The sequence below is a fragment of the Peromyscus leucopus genome, chromosome 5 (assembly GCF_004664715.2).
Source record: "Peromyscus leucopus breed LL Stock chromosome 5, UCI_PerLeu_2.1, whole genome shotgun sequence".
NCBI classification, from domain to species: domain Eukaryota; kingdom Metazoa; phylum Chordata; class Mammalia; order Rodentia; family Cricetidae; genus Peromyscus; species Peromyscus leucopus.
The window spans coordinates 52,108,221-52,116,660 of record NC_051067.1 but is presented as its reverse complement, the minus strand read 5'-3'; positions in this window follow the sequence as shown (position 1 = coordinate 52,116,660).

Here is an 8,440-nt window from a genome sequence, read left to right as displayed (position 1 = left end):
AGAAATACACACACACACACACACACACACACACACACACACAGAGAGAGAGAGAGAGAGAGAGAGAGAGAGTGAGAGAGAGAGAGAGACAGAGAGACAGAGAGAGAGACAGAGACAGAGACAGAGACAGAGAGACTTGAGTGTACTCCCATATCCTTTGTGAACATCCACTTTTTCATCTGCTATTAGATTCCTTGGTACTTCACACAAAGTTCAACAACAGATTGAATGACAGATTTGATGTTTCATGTTCACAGTGAGTTTAGCAGGGAATCCTAGGGTAATTCGATGGGGAAAGTATTCGACAACAAGCATGTAAGTAGGTCAAGGGAAGGGGCCTATGCTCAGCCACAAAGAATGAAATTTTGTCATTTTCTGAAGTGGAAATAGACATTAGGAGCATTGTCTCTAAAAGCCCAGATCCAGAGATACTGTGAGCCTAACCAGAGCCACGGATCAGTAGGTGGAACCTTAATTGAAATGGGGACTTTGGGGGCACATACAAGGGGCAGCTGCAATGTAACAGAGCAGATGAAAATGATCCCAGGGCACTGTATGCATCTATAGAAGTGTTACAGGGGAATTCCTTACTTTACACAGTAAAGGTTTAAGATAAGAAAATGAAATGAACATAACACATGGCAAAATATTAAACCAAACAGTTAAGCAAAATGAACACATAAGCAGAAATCCATGCCTCAAGCAAAAGCATGAGTGCATGAACCAAAAAGAGAAACAGAACACAATCCAATCAAAACAGAGGAAATCTCCCAATGCCAAGGTCCAAGAGGCTGAGAGTCCAGTTTATCAGGCCCAATGTAGAGGTACAACTGCTCTCCATCCAGCAAGAGTTTCTCTGTAGCATCAAGAAAACCCCAGCCCTCTGCAGGGCCTTATATGAGCAAATTTCCATAACTTCTCACAAAGGCTTTTCATAATGTCACAGTAAGAAATGGACCAGTGACAGCAGGGACTAACCCAAAGATGTTTCTCATTCCAGCTCCAGGGACTGCATAACTTTTGTCATGGCTGTGAGCAAAACCCCAACAAGATGCAACTTAACAGACAAAGAGTAACCCTACTGGCAGGCTCTCAGAGGACAGGGAGGCATGGCAGTTGGAGGAGCCGGTGACTTGGGAAGATGGGTCTGAAGCAGTTGGGTACATGACTTTGGCAGGTCCTTACTGTCTCCAGTCACCCAATTACTCCTGCTGCTTTCTACTGCTCTAGGCTGTTATGACCTCCCTTAACTGCACTTCCCTGCTAGAGCCCAAGCATTCAGATACATGAGAAGGTGTGAGACTATTCATATCAAGCCTTGAGGAGGACACTTTGACTTTAAGAACATAGGAACTCGGCAACACAATAACACGGTAACAAGTGCCATAGTAACAAGGTGGGCAGACTCAGGAACTCTGTGCTGTTCTGGGTTAGGGACAGGGTTATGGACTAGTTAGAGAATCAACCTATGGTCTGTCGTAATGCCTTTGCATTAGTACCTTAAAATTCTCTAGGAATTCTGACTACTACAGTCTGTTAGAATTCTGCCCTTACACCAGTTGGATGACTGCACACACATAGTTCAGGAGTTAAGCAAAGGGTCATCAATGTGCGCTGGTGATCACATATGTGTGGTGTGGTCACACAATCTGTGCCTTAATCCACGCAGTAACCAGCACCACAACCAGTGCCATTTATCATTCATTTCAGTCATTATCTCCACACTTAAGATATTCAATTCCTTTATCTTAAACTCATATAGATGGTCATCAAAAGGATGGTAGCCCTCTCTGATACTCTGATGCTGTAATGAAATGGACTGTACCTCATGATATACATGTTTTGGGTCCTTTTTGTAATGTTGGGGTGGGGCATAGCAAGTGTGGAAGATAGCTACCATGACAGAAGGGTATTTAAGTTCATCAAAGCTTGCCAGAGATAACAGCTCAGGTAGATGTAATCAAACTGCATATGGTGATGAAATTTCTTAAATTCTACAGCTTTTCCATATAAATAAAACTTCTGAAACACGTAAAATAAATTTGAAAATGTCAAAGAATCATGCTTAAGAAGAGATATATGGGGCTAACAAAAAGAAACTGAATTCAAAGTACAAATTAACCTAAGAACCAATTAAGAGATGTAAATCAAAATCAACAAACCAGAAAACAAACTCACTGTTTGGACGTCAAAGCAGATGAAGAGTGTCTGTTTTTAGGAGAACAATAGTATCAAAGGGTATGTGAACCAACGTCTGAGTCAACAACTCTACAGCCAACCAAGCAACAGCTTCTTTTCAGTGTGAGAAGCCCCAGCCCCAGCCAGTGCCTTATATGGGCGGAGTCTTCAACTCCTCACAAGGGCTTTGTGATGTCAGAGGAGGAAATGAACCAATCACAGCTCTTCACAACCAAAAAAAAAAAAAAAAAAACCCCAGAAATTCTTCACCTTGTATCTCCAAGGACATTTGTTTTCTCACTGCCCTGATCAATTCCCTGAGAAGCAGCAACATGTGGTACACAGGTTTTGCTTTGTCTCAGGCTCTCAGAGGACAGGGACAGACATATCTGGGGACTTGGTTAGAGACATAGTTAAGGATGAGATAGAGTGTGGACACACAGGCTTCTTCAAAGTCCTTTTTACTCACACCCTCAAATTCTCTAATGACTCCAACTACTGCAGACCTCTTCATCTCTATACTCATGATACTTGCTTTTCCTTAAACTCTTATTTATGGGCACCAAAAGGATGATAGCCTGTCCATGACACTATGAGGCCTTGAAATAGTTGTCCCTCAAGATTCCCCAGAGCATGTTTTGTCTCATGAGTGGCATGGTGGCAGGAGAAGACCCTTACCATGATAGGGAATTTATAACCACAGGGAAAGGCTGCAGGAGGTAACAAAGCAGGTGGGTATGCTCCAGAATCAAATTCCCTATCTTTTACAGCTAATATATACTAACAAAAGCTTAGGTAAAGAACTAAATCAATGTACAAAATGTCAAAGATAAATGGATAGATAATAATAGAAAATGGTTGATAATAAAAGTCAAGTGAAACAGATGGACAAACTAAATCTAAAACAATAACCTGTCAAAATTAGTCACAAACCCAACCCACTGGTAAGCACACTCACTGTGCTCAGGTCAGTGGTGATCACAGATGTTCAGTTCAAAGACAGACAATAAAAAATAAAGCTCTCAGGACCGAAGTCTTGAGTCAAGTCCTCTGTAACCAACCAACAGCTTCACTGCAGCTTAAGGACAAGATCCAGGCCCAGCAGGTGCCTTCCATGGGTGGGCCACTCTCCTTCCTCACAATGGCCTTGAATGAGACCCACCTACCCCCCCAAACAAACTACCATGTTACTAAGAGAAAGCAGCCCTCCTCCCACAGTGCATCTCTTCATAGCTTGGTCTTAACATCACTGTCTCTAATAATACAACAGATCAATTTTTGTGCTTAATAAATGACGCGGCCTTCGGCACTTGGTTGGAGAGCAGGGGGGCATTGCTGCATCCCCCATGCCCTTAACAAGAACACTCTTTTCGTTTTAGGCCTCTGGGCTGACAAGTTTCTCTTGATATCAACCACAGTGTCTGAGCTCTGGGGTATCTGATGAGAAAATGATGAAGGTCTTAGGAGGAAGTTCTGATGAAACTGCTTCCTCTCAGTTCCCAGATGTATGTGACACAGCCTGAGAAAGCATCTCAATGTCAGCTAGGGGCTACAGTGTTTAAGTCAGAGCAAGAAGTTTAAAGCTGAAGGGTTTGAATATCCTCAGTGCTAAGATAGTAAGGACTGTAACAAGCAAATGCAGTTACAATATTCTAGGGCTTAAATCCTAAAGGTGGTGATGCAACCTAGGTTCATAATGAGACCTTCTATCCAGTCCAAGACCTTTGCTCATCACTGCCATTGTCTCTCTCCACCCTGTGGTCCCCAACCATTACACTATCCTATCCACAATCCCTGACAACACTACTCAGTCCTAGACCTTAAAGATGCTTTTTTCTCAATACCCCTAGATGCCCGTTTCTGCCTTCACTTAAGACAGATCCCAACATTCAACAATCCTGACAACTGACCTGAACTCTCCTTCCCCAGGAATTCAGAGACTCCCCTTCTTTTTGGCCAGGCACTCATAACAGACCTGCCCTGCCTTCCCCATTTCCCTCCTGCCTGCTTCAGTGTGTAGAGAACCTCCTTCCTCCTTTACCGTCCTTCCCTCTTTGATAGCCAATCTGACAGTGCCTCATGCCTCAATTTCCCTGGCTCCAGAGGTTACCAGATCTCACCTTCTGAAGTTCAACTCTCCTCTCCCCAAGTCACCCCAACCTATAAACACTTTAGACAGCCTTGCCCATTTCCACTATTTATTTCGACCCTCAACAAAATCCAAACTGCCTTTCTTTTGGGGGGATGGCCAACTTCCTCTGCTCATGGGTCCCTGGATGTTCACTTCTAATTCATTCCCTATACCAAATTGCTACTTGATCTCCTCATAAGCCTCTTTTTCCCACTGACAAACAATTTTTAAACTAAAGAAAATGCTCTTCTTTCAGCCCGTGCCCCCCACCTCTCAGATCTATACAGCTCTCTTCATCTTTACACTTCCAAAAAAACAAAGTTATATCCTTGGGGTCTGGAACACTTTCTAGAACTGGCCTTTGCCCCTGTCACTTACCTCTTCAAAAGTCCAGACAACGCAGTCTGAGGGTGGCCTCCCTGTCTATGAGCTCTTGCTGCAGCCTCTGTACTCAACTCTAACAAATGAACTCTGGGATCCCTTCTCACAATCTAGTCCCACTGCTCTCCCTCTCAACTCCGAACTTACAGACGACTCCAATCCCTTCCACATCTCAGATTCTATCCCTCCAAACTTCTCATTAGAAAACTCATCACTCACACTGCTTACCTCAATCCCTCCAGGTTTATCTCTTTGCCCCAACATTCCCCAGTCCCTGTTCAGTCTTGTCCAGAGATTCTCGAAGACCTCCTCCCCCATCCCTCCCACATACAAGAGAGTCCTTTAGCTTCTGCCTACAGTTTTTTTTTTTTGGGGGGGGGGTTTGGTTGGTTGTTTTTGGTTTTCTGAGACAGAGTCTCTCTGTGTAACAGTCCTGGTTGTTCTGGAACTCACTTTGTAGACCAGGCTAGCCTTGAACTCACAGAGATCCACCTGCCTCTGCCTCCTGAGTGCTGAGATTTAAGGCGTGTACCACCACCACCTGGCTCTGCCTACACTTTTCACAGAGACGGCAGTTCCTTCCTGTCAGGTGGCCACCATGTTGCAGGATATGCCTCCTTTCCCCACACTGGCGATCAACAGGCAGAATTAATAGCTCTCACCAGAGCCTTCCAAATCACCAAAACAAAACAAAAACAAAAACACATCATTAACCATGTATACAGACTCCAAATGTGCTTTACATATCTTGCTGACACACTTGGTCACCTGGAAGGAACAAGAATTTCTAAACAGAAAAGGTAACTCAATTGCTAACTCTTCATATATCCATAACCTCCTCAAGGCCTCTCCTTTACCCTCTTAAATTGTCTTGGCTTATTGCAAGGCACATCGGACTGACCCCTCCATTGTCAGTAATAGCAATAATTGCTCTGACATGGCAATCCATCAAGCTGCCCTTTCATCCCTTATGACTCACCCCACTTCCTTCAAGGCTACCCCACTATATAACCCAGATAGCAACATACCTAACTTTCCTTCAACACAAGATATTATTTGTTACTTACAGCAAATATTTACACCCCAGTAGATAAGACTTTTTTACAGAATCTAACCCAAACCTACAATGTATGTCAGAGGACTAATCCCACCTCCACTATACAAACCCCTACCTTTCCCACTCATCAAATTATAAAGGTCTGAAATTGTGAGAATCTAAGAAAATGTTTTATGGTATATAAATACAAGTTATGAAGGTCTGAGGATGTAAAAGCTTAATTGTAAAAGTCTGTAAACGCAAGTTATAAAGGTCTAAGAGAGCATTTTAAGGTCTGAGGATATAAAAGCTTGGGTAAATTGTGAGGGTTTAAGAAAATGATTTAAGATATGGGTCTGAAAAAGGTGATTTTAGTTATATGAAAAGTTGTTTCAGATTTCTTTCCCTTTCTCTATGCTATTATTTGGAGTCCCAAGCTTTTACTATGACTCAAAAACATAAATCTCTTGCCTTTTCTGCAATATAAGTTTCAGTACAGATTACAAGCAATGATAATTCTAATAAATCTAAAACTTTTATCTCATTTGTAAACTTAAAAAATTCTTATAAATTCAGGAAATCAACTTGAATCCACCTGTCACAGGTCAAATGGATTCCAGATAAGTACTCCTGTCAACCAAGAGCCTAAATTTCCCCACCTGTCTATTCCTGAGGGTGGGATCTCTCTCCCTTTCCCTGGTCCTGGGACTCCCCTACCCCAACTACTAAGGCCATGGGCCTAAAATTTCAAATGTACACACAAGATAAAAATTTTCCCCCAAATCCTTAACTTTACCTTCTGTCCCTAGTCTATCTGTCCCATAAATTTCAAATTAACTACAGACTGCTCCAGCAACTTGCCAGCCCCAGGTGTTCCCTCAGAATCTATATCCTAGACAGCTCCAAAGCAGCTAGCCCCAGATGTCCAGCCTCACAAACTGCTCTAATGTTGTCTGTACTTCCCTAGCCCCAGATGGTCCCACAGAGTCTAGACATCAAATGACACACCCTGCTCTTCCCAGCCTTGACCAACGATCTAGCTTCCTTGGGTCCCTGACAATGATGTCTCAGTATCAGCAGAAAGCAGCCAAAAAGAACTATGCCCACCTACTCAGCACCCAGAGACCCAAATATAAAACAAAAAGGTGGGAGTGAAGGGATGTCTACAAGGCCCCAGCATTGCTAGCACTGGAGACAGGTTTTGCCCTCTCCCATTCCCTCTCTTTGCAAACATTAGATTACATTCTTAAAGCTAGTCCCCAGGGTCTATTCCCTTATTTGACCACTGACTCATCCCTGAGTCTAACACCAAGGCCCAGTCATCAAAATTCATTATTTGGCTACACTGGCTAACCTGTCCAATCAGGACTTACCAACTCACCCTAGCACAGGCTTCCCCTTCTCTCCTTAAAAATCCAATCCTGCAAAAAACACCTGCTGCTTGCTGTGTGTCCTTGCCCCATCCAGAGGCACCCCCCCCCACTTGCCCCTTCAGGGTAATAAATCTCTTCTGTGCTGAGAATTTGGTATTTGGATATGTCCTGTACTGACTTTGAGGACTCCCTCCTTCCCTACAAACATCTGTTCTTGGACCAGAGGAAGTTTTCACCATTTCCATGGGTCTGAGGCACTGGGGTCCTCAACATGGCCATGCTCATGTCAACAATACACATTCATGACAAGCATGTGGCACATACCTTTAATCCCAAGCACTTGGGAGGCAGAGGCAGGTGGACTCTGTGAGTTTGAGGCCAGTCTGGTCTAGTAAGTTCCAGGACAGTCAGAGCTATGTAGAGAGACTCAGTCTCAAAAAAGACCACACAAAACAACAACAAAAATACACATTCACTCAGAACTTCATCTGCTCTCCACAAGCCTAGGTGCACATCAACTAATGAATGAATTAAAAAAAAAAAAAAAAAAAGAATCGGGCTGGAGAGATGGCTCAGTGGTTAAGAACACTTGCTGCATTTCCAAAGGAACCAGGGTCCCACATAGTAGCTTACAACCTACTCTCAGGGGATCTGATGCCCTCGTCTGGCCTCTGAGGGTAGCCACACACAAATGGCATCCACACATATAGACATACATTACAGATATATATTTTTAAAAATTTTTTAAAGAAAGCAGTAAAAGCACAAAGCAAGGATCACATGCCCTCACAAATGTGCACCTCCACTAGATTTCCCTGGTTTTCTTGTAGATGTCAGGGAGGAAGAACACTAACAAGAAGAATATGCAATCCTTACCAAGAAAGGAATAATCTAGAAAAATGATTACGTATTGTTAAACTTTTTCTCCTCATATCACCTCAATTTTTCTCCCCACCCCACCTGATGCAGTGCTCCAAAGACAAGGTTGCAAACATAAGTAGTGGAAGAAAGAGGGTTGACTCCTAAGCAAGAAACTAGAACTATGGTTTTGTTTGAGACAGGATATTGTTCTGTTGTCCAGTCTCAAATTCCTGAGGACTCATCCCCCTTCATTCTCCACCCATTCACAGAATTCCATCCATTCATCCAACTATCTGTCTGCCCAGACATGCAAACATCTATGCATCTATTTGTCTGCTCATCTATTCATGCATCCATTTCTCTAGCCATGTATCCATCTATTCATTCGTCTGTACATACACTCATGCATCCATCTGTACATCCATGCATGTATGCATGTATGCATGCATGCATGCATGCATGCATCCATCCATCCATCCA